Raw genomic sequence first — 12,144 nt, forward strand, 5'->3', positions numbered from 1 at the left:
GTGGGAAATAATTGACCTAATAAAATAAAATAATACTCCTCCAGGGGCTGGAGCAATAGTACAGCGGGTAAGGCCGGGTAGGGCGTTTGCCTTACACGCGCCGACCCGGGTTCGATCCCCAACATCCTATATGGTCCCCTGAGCACCGTCAGGAGTAATCCCTGTACATCGCGGGGTGTGGCCCAAAAAGCCACTGTAGCAATGTCCTCCCGCGGTTAATCAATTCGCCTGAAGAGGCACCAGTACTGTCTCCATTGTGAATCTTATTGTTACTGTTTTTGGCATATCAATTCGCCAACAAGGAGCTTTCCAGGCTCTGCCCTGTGGCTGGATAGCTTGGGGCTCTCTGAGAGGGACGAGGAATCCAACCCGGGTGGCCCAAATGCCCTACCCGCTGTACTATCTATCCAGCCCCCAGAAAGAAGAAAAAAAAAGAAAAAGAAAAGCACTGCTCTCCCAAACTTGTTCTAGCACCAGGATTTTAATCTTTTTAAAAAATCAAGGTTCTGGGTCTAGAGAGATAGCACAGCGGGTAGGGCGTTTGCCTTACACGTGGCCGACCCCCGTTTGATTCCCAATATCCCATATGGTCCCCTGCGCACCGCCAGGAGTAACTCCTGAGTGCAGAACCAGGAGTAACCCCTGTGCATCGCCAGGTGTGACCCAAAAAAGAGCAAAAAAAAAAAAGGCAAAGTTCTATTAAGAAATTCAATATTGAACATATGGTAGAGTTAGGTACAGCAAGGAGAAAGAAAATTAAAATATGGAATTATGTATCTGCTCTCGATTTTTTTGGTGCTTTACTGGAAATGTTAACATTTATTAGAAAAGCAATTTGTACATATCTTAAATTTCAGTAATAAATTGAGTGTTGATTCTGATTATTTTATAATTTTATTTTTGAAGCATTGGTTTCATAGTAAGAGTTGTAACATCTTCATAATTATTGTTGGGTAACATTGCTTTGTCCTTCAAGAAGCTTAGGTTTTATCTGGTTACACCCATTAATCTGGTTACACCCATCAATCTGGTTACACCCACCACAGTGCTCCAGAGGCACTTCCACTTCCATTGTGTTTACATGTAAACATGTAAACAGTCTTCCCTATGCTCTCCTTCCCACCCAGTTAGTTAATCAGCTTTCTCCTTAATCAGACTTTGTTAATTTGTAAGATCAGTTTCCCAGAAATCTATGATTTTATATGTATGAGTGAAATATTGTACAGACAATCATTTTTGTCTTCCTTTGTTGTGGCAGCCTAGGTCGGCCTTGAGATTTTGTCGGCCTCTCCTTTCTCATCCTTCTCAGTGCTGCCATGTCGGAGAAGCCTTCAGGGTCAGGTGAATGAGACCAGTTGTAGTTACTGGTTTTGGCATATCGAATACACAGCGGATAGCTTGCCAGGCTCTTCCGTGCGGGCGGAATACTCTCGGTAGCTTGCCAGTCTTTCCGAGAGGGATAGAGGCTTTTGGGGTGACCTCTAATCACCCTTGTAGGTGTTACCATATTTGAACCCTATCAAATATGGTATGACAATTCCGGAAGATGGGTATTTAGTGTTTTATGATGTGTCGCGCGGCCGCAAGCGTCCTGGAATGTGGCGACGGCTGGGTAGTGGAAGTAGTGTCGAAGGAAGACAAAAATGATTGTCTGTACTTTCAATGCACGTACGCTAGCATCAGATGCATCCATCGAGGACCTGATGGTACAAGTGCGAATGATCAAGTACGACATCATTGGTCTGACCGAGACAAGAAGGCACGAATCTCACCATGCTGTTTTCGACACTGGAGAAGAATTGTTCCTCGGAACATGCGATAAAAGAGGTGTTGGAGGCGTCGGTGTCCTTGTCAACACAAACTTGGCCAAGAGCATTGATTCATTCGAATGCCTAACAACCCCGAATCGGACGTTTACATGAATAGATGTGGCTCACTGCCTGCAGTTTCTATCTTCATTGTCTACGCACCAACATCTCATTATGATGAAAGAGAAATCGAGAAGTTCTACATGGAGCTAGAGAAGTTCTATAAAGAAGACCACACCTTCTACAAGATCATTGTGGGTGATTTTAATGCCAAGATAGGACCAAGAAGATCAGCTGAAGAACTTCACATCGGGACCCATGGCCTAGAATGGAATGAACAGGGTGAGAGACTGTCTGAGTTCATCATGTCGACCAAGACCATTCATGGTAACTCACAGTTCCAGAAGGCAGAATCTAAACGATGGACATGGGAGTCTCCCGGTGGACGATTCCACAACGAAATAGACCACATCATATTCAATCGACGGTTTTGGCTGACTGATGTCGCTGTTGTCCCAAAATTTCGAACGGGATCGGACCACCGTCTCCTTCGTGCAAAATTCTACTTCACAGAGCGGGGAGAAAGGGCTGCAAAGTTCAAAAAGAGAACTCCCAGAATGACCACCAACTGGGAACTCTTTGGTACTATTGCGGCAACATGGGAAGATGCCATTGTTGACAACATTGACGAGGAATATGATCAACTGGTTCAGCACCTCCATGAATGTGCGAGGAACGCCAAGAGAGAGATAGCCACAAAAAATCGCCTATCTTCGAAAACTCTTGAGCTAATTCGCCAGCGTGGTTTGGCGCATGCCTCAGGCAACCGCAAGCTAACGTCCGAGCTCGCAAAGCAGTGCAGAGATGCGATCAAGGAAGACCTCAAAGAGAGAAGAGCAGAAGTACTGGTAGATGCGGCAGAAGCCGGGAAAAGTATTCGTAACGCCCTCCTGTCCTTCGCCAACTATAAGACCAAGATGACTGCCCTCCAACGTCCTGATGGATCCATCACATCCTCCAGAACGGCAATGGAGAAGATTATCTATGACTTCTACTCAAATCTCTTCGATAGCCATGTCCACTTGCCGACATACCAAATTCCACAGGATGGATATGTCGTTCCCAACGTTCTCCCTTCCGAAATCCGACACGCCATTTCGTCAGTAAAGAAGCAAACAGCACCCGGCCCAGACAAGGTCAGACCTGAACACCTGAAGAACCTGCCGTCAGTACTCATCAATACACTGGCTCGGCTCTTCACTCGCTACCTGTCTGAATGCAAGGTTCCGTCCCAATGGAAAACCAGCAGGACCGTACTACTGTTCAAGAAGGGAGACATCCATGACATTGACAACTATCGCCCGATCTGCCTATTGTCTGTCATCTACAAGTTGTTCACTCGAGTCATCCTAAATAGGATTGGCAGAACACTAGATGAAGGACAACCATGCGAGCAAGCAGGGTTCCGCAAAGGATTCAGCACCATCGACCATATCCACATGATAACCAAGCTCATTGAGGTTTCTCGGGAGTTCAAGATGCCGCTCTGTTTAATGGTCATTGATTTAAAGAAGGCCTTTGATTCTGTTGAGACGGAAGCGGTCATTGAAGCCCTAGCCAATCAGGGCATTCAAGCCCAATACATCAGGATCCTCCGTGAGCTCTATTGTGGATTCACTACCAGGATCTCACCATTCTACAAAGAGGTGATCGTTGATGTCAAGAGAGGGGTGCGGCAGGATGATACCATTTCACCGAAACTCTTCAGTGCCACCCTTGAGAACATCATGCGACGACTGGAATGGGAAGGAATGGGAGTGAAGATAGATGGTCGGCAACTACACCACCTCTGCTTTGCTGATGACATTGTTTTAATAACACCAAACATCAGCCGAGCAGCACAAATGCTGGCCGACTTTGACCGTGAGTGTGGAAAGGTAGGACTACAGCTGAATCTCACGAAGACAATGTTTATGAGAAACAGCCTTGTTCCTGACGCCCCATTCGCTCTCAACGGAACAACCATCTCCGAATGCAACAGCTATGTCTACCTAGGTCGAGAGGTCAACATGACAAATGACCTGGCACCCGAGCTGCACAGGAGGAAGAGAGCGGCTTGGAACGCCTTCAAGAATGTCGAAGAAATAGCTAAGAGGACGAAGAACCTCTGGCTCCGGGCACATCTCTTTGATTCCACTGTTTTTCCTGCATTAACATATGCCTCAGAGACCTGGGCCCTACGCAAACAGGATGAGAACGCTATTCAAGTCTCCCAAAGAAGAATAGAAAGAGCTATGCTTGGAATATCACGTTTCACTCAAATGAGAGAACGAATCCGGAGTTCTGACATCTGTCGACGATCAAGGATCAGGGACGCTGTCTCATTTGCCAAGGTGTCGAAAATCAGATGGGCTGGTCACGTAATGAGATTTAAAGACGACCGCTGGACTAGAGCTGTTACTGATTGGATTCCACGGGATGTCAAAAGACCGCGTGGCCGCCCACCTACCAGATGGTCAGACTTCTTCGTCAAGATCATGAACGATCGGTTTGAGGCCCTTCATGTTCCCGGAGCGAACAGATGCCATTGGGCTACACTAGCACGCGACAGGGACAAATGGAGACGTTACTGGCGCCCGCTCGAGCAAATCGACGACTAACGGGAAGTTAAGTGATTAAGTGATTAAGTGAGTGAAATATTGCCTTTCTCCTCTCCTTATGCCTTATGAATAGTTTACCTTAAGGTAATATCCTTTTTGTATAGATACAGGAAGACCGTTAACATTATGCTTTGTAACTTAGGATTTGATTGGCCTTGAATATTATTCACTCCCGGGCATCTGCTTTCTCGACTTAGCCTCAGTTGCCCTTAGTTCCTAACACCCCAAAGCAGGGTCCCGACGAGGGACTGAATGGACCCAGGGCAAGCGGTGAGCTACCCTGGCAGCGAAATGGGCCAGGCCAAAGTGCCACGATTCTTAACTAAGTTAAGAGTTTGATCATGGACAAATGCTGTCATGATCCAAGGTAACGACAAGACTAGGATCCTGCTAGGGGTGGGAAAGACTATCTGGCCTGAGCACCGTAGTCTGAGATCGAGATGGCCCTAGGAGAGCAATTCTATAAGTTTAAGATATTTCTTACTGTATCCATACAAAATGATTTATATTATATTCTTGTATGCTTGTCGGACAAGGAGAGGAGAGGCACGCCCATGGGATTCTGCTCTAGGGTGGGTCCTCCTGCTGAGGAAGGATCTGTCCTAGGAGCGGTCTTCCCTGAGGCTAAGATTTCTACCCCTATTGATTGCGACCGCACCTATGTGTAATTGTTCCCCCAATTCCTCATGGAGAGAGGATTTAACTGTACTGTAGGAGTGGGCTGGGGGCAGAAGGAAGAAGAGAGTTCAGAGAGGATCAGAGAGAGAGGAGGATGAAGGGCGATGGAGAAGGAGAATGAAGTAGCTGGGGGAGGAAGAATTGAGCAGAGATAGAAGAAGAGATGAGGAGAGAACCAGAATAAACTATGACTAATACCTACCAGCCTGGCCCTCGTTCCTTCCTCCACCTGACCATCGCCATGGACCTCTCCGGGGTGGGAGAAGGGTGAGACTACCGAACGCGGGTGGCTGGAGAGATAGAGCCACCGCCGCTGTGGGTGCCGAGCCCCCTTGTGTGAGTTTACACATCTATATTTGAATTATTATAGAATACTAATTCATATAGAATAATATTAAAGTTACATTTCTGGTTAGAAGATGAAGTAAAGCTTACATTTTACAATAAAGTACGTAAGACAAAAATAACTGTAAAGATGAACTATGTCACAAAACTCCATCATTTTACCAAATTATTAAGCTATGGATGCTTCTGTGTCATTTTGTTCAGAACTCATATGGCTGGATCAGACTAACATTTTACAAAAAAGATCCAAAATATTTTCATTCAAAATTTTGACCTGGAATGCTAGGATTCTTAATTTCCAGTTGGAAGTAAATATATTTAGAGGCTTGGAAAGACTCCACTGCTGGCCAAACTTCATTACTGAGTATATCCAAGGCTCTGAAAATTCTGAAGATTTGATCTATTTCTAAATCCCCATGGGGGGTGGGGGGGGCATGGGTTTTTAATTGCTGATTCCACAAATGTGTCTTTTCTCCAGATGTTAACGCTAGTAGAATAGTGAGCTGATCTCAGCAGTACTTCTGGAGAGCTATTCCAGTGTTAATACGTCACTTTGTGTAGACTCCAAAAGCTATTCCAAGAGCCTGGGGCCTGACAGTACAGCCAGTTGGGTGCTTCCCTTGGACACAGCAGACCCTATTTGAACCCTGGTATCCCTTTTTGTCCCCCTGAGCACACCAAGAGTGATCCCTGAATGCAGAGCCGGAATAAGCCCTCAGCATTGCTGGATGTGGCCCCTCCAAAACAAAATGTCAGCAAAATCCTGTGATAGGTATTCCCAAAGTTCTGCCAAGACCCAAACCAGCCAGTTCAACTGTTCTGTGTCATCAGTCGATTTTGAGGTTCTAAGTTTCTACATAGAAAGACTTGGGGCTGGAACGATAGCACAGCGGGTAGGGCACTTGCCTTGCATGCAGCCAACCCGGGTTTGATTCCCAGCATCCCATATGGTCCCCCGAGCACCGCCATGAGTAATTCCTGAGTGCATGAGCCAGGAATAAGCCTTGTGCATTGCCGGGTGTGACCCAAAAAAGAAAAAAAAAAGACTTAAGAGTGACTTAACACTTCTTTTAAGATTCAGTACAGACTGTTGTTTGTTTTGTGCCACATTCCAGGGTGTTCAAGGACTATTTCTGGCTCTGAGCTCAGGAGTGACCCCTGGTGGCACTCAGGGGACCAGAAGTGGTGTCAGGATTTGAACCAGAGCCACTACTGCCACAGCTGCACATAAGTCCAAAACCTTACCTTGGTACTGTCTTTCCAGATCAAGCACAAATAACACTAAAACAAATGAAGAATCCAAGAATCAACAGCAGGTGTAGAATCAACCCCCACCCTTCTCCCCAGGCATTTCTAGAGGTCCACAGAAAGGAATTCAAAGATGAGATAAAGCCTGCAGTCCTGAAGTCAGTTTTTTGGATGATGGAGATTTTTTTTGTTTTTGTTTTGTTTTGTTCTTTTTGGATCGTACCCGGCGATGCACAGGGTTTACTCCTGGCTCATGCACTCAGGAATTACTCCTGGCAGTGCTTGGGAGACCATATGGGATGCTGTGAATCGAACCTGGGTCGGCCGTGTGCAAGGCAAATTCCCTACCTGTTGTGCTATTGCTCTAGCCCCCTGGATGATGGAGTTCTTTTAAGAGAAACTTCTAAATTACAGTAGTAGGAGCCCATTTCTCTTCATTTTCTACTCTAGCTATTTTCCTTCTGGCTATCACTTGACCTGTAGTTTTGTATCTACCCTTACAAACAACTCCATACGTCCAATATTTGGACTCAGAATTATTTTATATACATTTAATCATTTGTTCCTGGAGAATTTAGTATACCAACTCATTTATAGAAAACTTAGGTACTTTCCCATTTTCTCTGTATTGGTATAATCTTCCATTATTAATCATTGGATATGGCAGATGCTGGATTAGTCCTCAGCAAACAGCAAAGGCAGCCACCACCTGACAATGCTCTTTCCTTAACTTCCAAGAACTATCTTTGAAAACAAGAGCAAATTACAATCTGCTTTGTAGTTTTTAAGTAATGTACTTTACGGGGTCGAGGAGAGAGTTCCAAGGTCAGGGGTTCATGCTGAGCATGTGCAAAGTCCTGGTTCATCCCTGCTTGGTAGAGACCCCCACCATCACCACCACCATCACTAAGTGTAGCTTTGGTGATCCCCAGCAACAGAGGGAAGGTTAAGTAAATAAATGCTTTGTGTTAAACTTGCATGCTTGAGCTGTAAATCTGGAACGTCCTCTCTTAATGTGATTTGATATGAGAGATGAAACACATGGTCACCTCCTTTATTTCTTCTTTTAATGTTCCAGGCTCTAGTTTACTAGATTTCTTTTCTTTTTGGCTCTATGGACCATGCCCTGAAGTGCTCAGGGATCAAACTAGGCTCAGCTGTGTGCAAGCCAAGTGTCCCTGTCCCTTGCACCATCTCTCTGGCATGTCAGGTTCTATTTTGGTTTTGGGTCCATACCCAGAGATTTGTAGGGCTTACTCCTGACTCTGCACTCAGGCATCACTCCTGGCAGGGTTCAGAAGACCACTGGGGGTGCTGGGGATCAAATCCAGGCTGGCCACATGCAAGGCAAATGCCGTACCATTACCCTAGCCCTGACTTTGTTACCTTAGTAAAAAAATTTCCAGGCTGCAGAGAGATAGTATAGGGCACAAGTAACTTGCCTTGCATACCGTCAACCTCAGTTCAATCCCTGGCACTGCATATGGTTCCCCAAATACCACCAGGAATGACCTCTGAGCACAAAGCCAGAAAATAAGGACAAAGCACCACTGAGTATGAACCACAAACAAATCAAAGACATTATCAATTCTGGTTCTATCCTGGGCACAACATATAGTCCCTCAAGCATCACCAGGAGTGATCCCTAAAGAAAGAGCCAGGTAAGTTCTGAACACTGTTAGGTTTGGCCTCTCTCTGGCCAAAAAACTATAAAGGGAGCTATAGTGATAGTAAAGCAGGCAGGGTACTTGCCTTGTATGAGACTGACCTGGGTTTGATCCTTTGCATCCTCTATGGACCCCTCATCCTGCTTCTGTGCAGAGAGCCAGGAGTAAGTCCTGAGCACTCCTAGGTATGATCCAAAAACAAACGAATGCCCCCCAAACAAAAAAATTAGAGTATTATTTGTCTGATTATATATTTTTTAAAAATGATAAAATGATTCTAGTTCACAGCATTCTTCCTGAGTTTTGCTGTTCTCCCATCAAGTATAGTTTGGGGCCAGAGAGACAATACAAAGATTAAGGCATTGCCTTGCATGCAGCCCATCCCCATTCAATTCCCAGCATCATATAGTTCCCTGGGCACCACCAGGAGTGACTCCAGAGCATAGCACCGGTAATGCTACTGAGCACTACCAACTATAGTCAAAGCCTCCCAAACAAAAATAAGAAGCATAGCTTACTGATGCCTTCATTATGAGGTTTTAAAATCTACCTTAATGAGTAAAATGACTTATAGCTGCTATAATCATTTATAAGTGCAATGGTCTCAATGTGTCTGCCTAAAATGCGTATTGGCATTCTAACCCAAGCTAATGGTGTGAATATGTGGGCCTTTGGGAGATGCTTCAGACACACAGGGAGAATCCGAAGGTGAGGACACTGCTAGAAGCCAGCAGACTGCAAACTTGAAAGAGTCTTCATCAGAACCCAAGTCAGTTTCTCTCTGTCTCTGTCTCTGTCTCTGTCTCTGTCTCTGTCTCTCTCTCTCCCTTTCCTATTCTTTGCCCCCCCCATTTGCCCCAGGCATTATAAACTGAATCCGATTTCTGTAACTGAGTAGTTTTTCTTTGTCATCTTTCTGTCCTACACATTTGACCATTTCTAGACCTTTTCTTTTGTATCAGCTGGTCAGTTGGTATCTTTACTCAGCAAATTTTAAAATATTACCAGGGTCAGAGATAGGTCAATGGGCTGGAGCACGTTTTACATGCAGGAGGCCTGGGTTCAGTTCCTGATAATGCATGGCCACAAGCCCTAAACCTGGAGGAGCAACCAGGCAAAGCTGGGTGTGACTGTAAAACAAAAACGAAATAAAACAAACAGAAAACAACTCTATTGAAAAAGAGAGACACACCAACAAATCTTGTCAAGAAGCTATGCACTTTCCCCAAAATTGCTGCAACAAAATAAATAGGATTACATCAAACAAAAGCTTTTGTACCAAAGAAACACTGCCAAAATACAAAGACACCCTATGGAATGAAAAACATTTACGCACCATACATCTGACAAAGAGCTAATATCCAAGAAATATAAAACAGTCACAAAACTCAATATGGGGGGGGGGGGGGATAAACATCAAATATGGGGAAGGGAGGAGAGGAGCTAAGCAGGTGTTTTCCCAGAGGAGACATACAGATAGCCAACAGGCCTAGAAAGAAATGTTATCACTGCTTGTTGTAGAAAAAAATCAAAATAACAGTATTACCTTACACGTTAAAAGGGCCTATTTTTTTAAAAAAAAATTATTAGTGAAACACCATGAGGTATATTTGTAGACTTACAAATTTTTGTGCTTGGGTTTTAGTTATACAATGATCAAGTACCCATCCCTCCACCAGTGCCCATTCTCCACCACCAATAATCCCAGTATCGCTCCCATCCCCCCAACCCCCCCATACCCCCTGCTTCTGTGGCAAGGCATTCCCTTTTGTTCTCTCTCTCCTTTTGGGTGTTGAGGTACTGAGTGGCACTCATGTTCCACTATAGTCTACTTACAGTATGCATCTCCCATCCTGGGTGGATCCTTCCAACACCCTTTACTTGGTATTCCCTTCTTTATCTGAGCTGCCTTTTCCTCCAGCATGTGTGGCTGGCCTCCAAGCCATGGAGCGAATCTCCTGGTACTTAATCTCAATTATTCTTGGGTATTAGTCTCTTATTTTGTTAGTTTATATTCCCCAGATGAATGCAATCTTTCTCTCTGTCCCCTTCTTTCTGACTCATTTCACTTAGCATGTTACTTTTCATGTAGAACCAGTTGTATGTAAATTTCATGATTTCACCTTCTTTAACAGCTGCATAGTATTCCATTGTGTAGAGGTACCAAAGTTTCTTTAACCAGTCATCTGTTCTCAGGCATTCGGGGTTTTTTTTTTCCAGATTTTGGCTATTGTGAACAGTACAGCAATGAACATACAAGAGCAGATGTCATTTCAACTATACTAAAAGGGCCTATTTCAAAAGCCTTCAAAAACAGTGCTGGTGGAGATGTGGTGAAAAAGGAGCTCCTTTACTAGTTTAATCTCTACCAAAAACAGTATAAAGATTTCTTAAAACATTAGAAATTATACTGCCAAATGACCCAGAGATTCCACTTCTCAGTCAAAAACATGAAAACATTAATTTAAAAAGAGACCTGCCCACTTATGTTTGTTGCAGCACTATTTACAATAACCAAGATCTGGAAGCAACCCAAGTGTCCAATAATAGACGAGTGAATATGAAATTCTGGTGTATGTACACAGTGGAATACTGCGCTATGAGAAAAGATGAAGTTTACTGTAATATGGGAACTGGAAGGGGTCATGCTAAGCAAAGTCAGAAAAAAAGACCAAGTTAGATGACCTTACTCATTTGTGGGGTATAAAGAAACAATGGGAATAAACAGTAGCTAAGGGGAAATACAGAGTCTGCCTACAGAACTGAGTCTGCCAAGTGGTGGGGGAGGCTAGGAACAAGAAGGGATCAAGGACATGGGAGGGATAGTGGTACGAAGGTGGTAGGCGTGGGGCCGGAACATCACAAGCCTGAAATGTTAATACTATTGTAAACTGTACTTAGTTAAAATAACCACAGATGATTGCAGCATTTCTGGTTCCACGTGCTCTTCCAGAAGTTAGCCACTTCTGACCTTTGTAATTTCTTTGATGAAGGAGTCAGGATATTGTAGGTGTTCTGGTTTCAATCTCACTACGAATGACCTCCAGACATGCTTGAGTGGTGTCCAAGAGTCCCATACCTGCCCTTTGAGCAGATCTGCACAGGGCAGAGAAGTTGAATGTAAGTTCTTTTTTGGAGGTTAGCCCAGTTCCACTTGTGCCCAAGGCTTATGCTTGGCTCTATGCTCAGGGATCACTCCTAATAATGCCTGGAGAACCATCAGTGGTGCCAAAGAATGAACTGGGGCCAGCTATAAGCAAGGCTAATGCCATCTCTCCAGCCCAGAATCCGCTAAATTCTGTGTCTGTAGACTCGTAAGCATTAGTTAATACTGTTTAAAATCACTAAGAACTGGATTCAATAGAAAATTTTAACACGTTAATAAATTGGAAGTACCTATATGTCCCTCCTAGAAACTAGTATTCTAACTTTGGTGTCAACAATTCCTTTGCTCTCAAATGTTTTACCACATATGCGAGTACCTCTCAACAATGCATTGAATTTGCATGTTTTGTTTGGTTTTGTCTTTGATACAGGCTAAATTGTACTCATATATTTAGGATGTTTTAAAATAAACATAACTACTTAATATACTAACATAACTATGCTATTCACCTATAATTACATTTTGTTCCTTTTTGATGTTGCATGTTATTGCATGTTATACTGTAACTTATTTATCAATACTGTCAGTGGGGTGGATAGAATGACCCCCCCTTACACCCCCTTATTGTTCCA

Source organism: Sorex fumeus, unplaced genomic scaffold, assembly GCF_029834395.1.
Source record: "Sorex fumeus unplaced genomic scaffold, SorFum_2.1 ptg000003l, whole genome shotgun sequence".
Classification (NCBI taxonomy): domain Eukaryota; kingdom Metazoa; phylum Chordata; class Mammalia; order Eulipotyphla; family Soricidae; genus Sorex; species Sorex fumeus.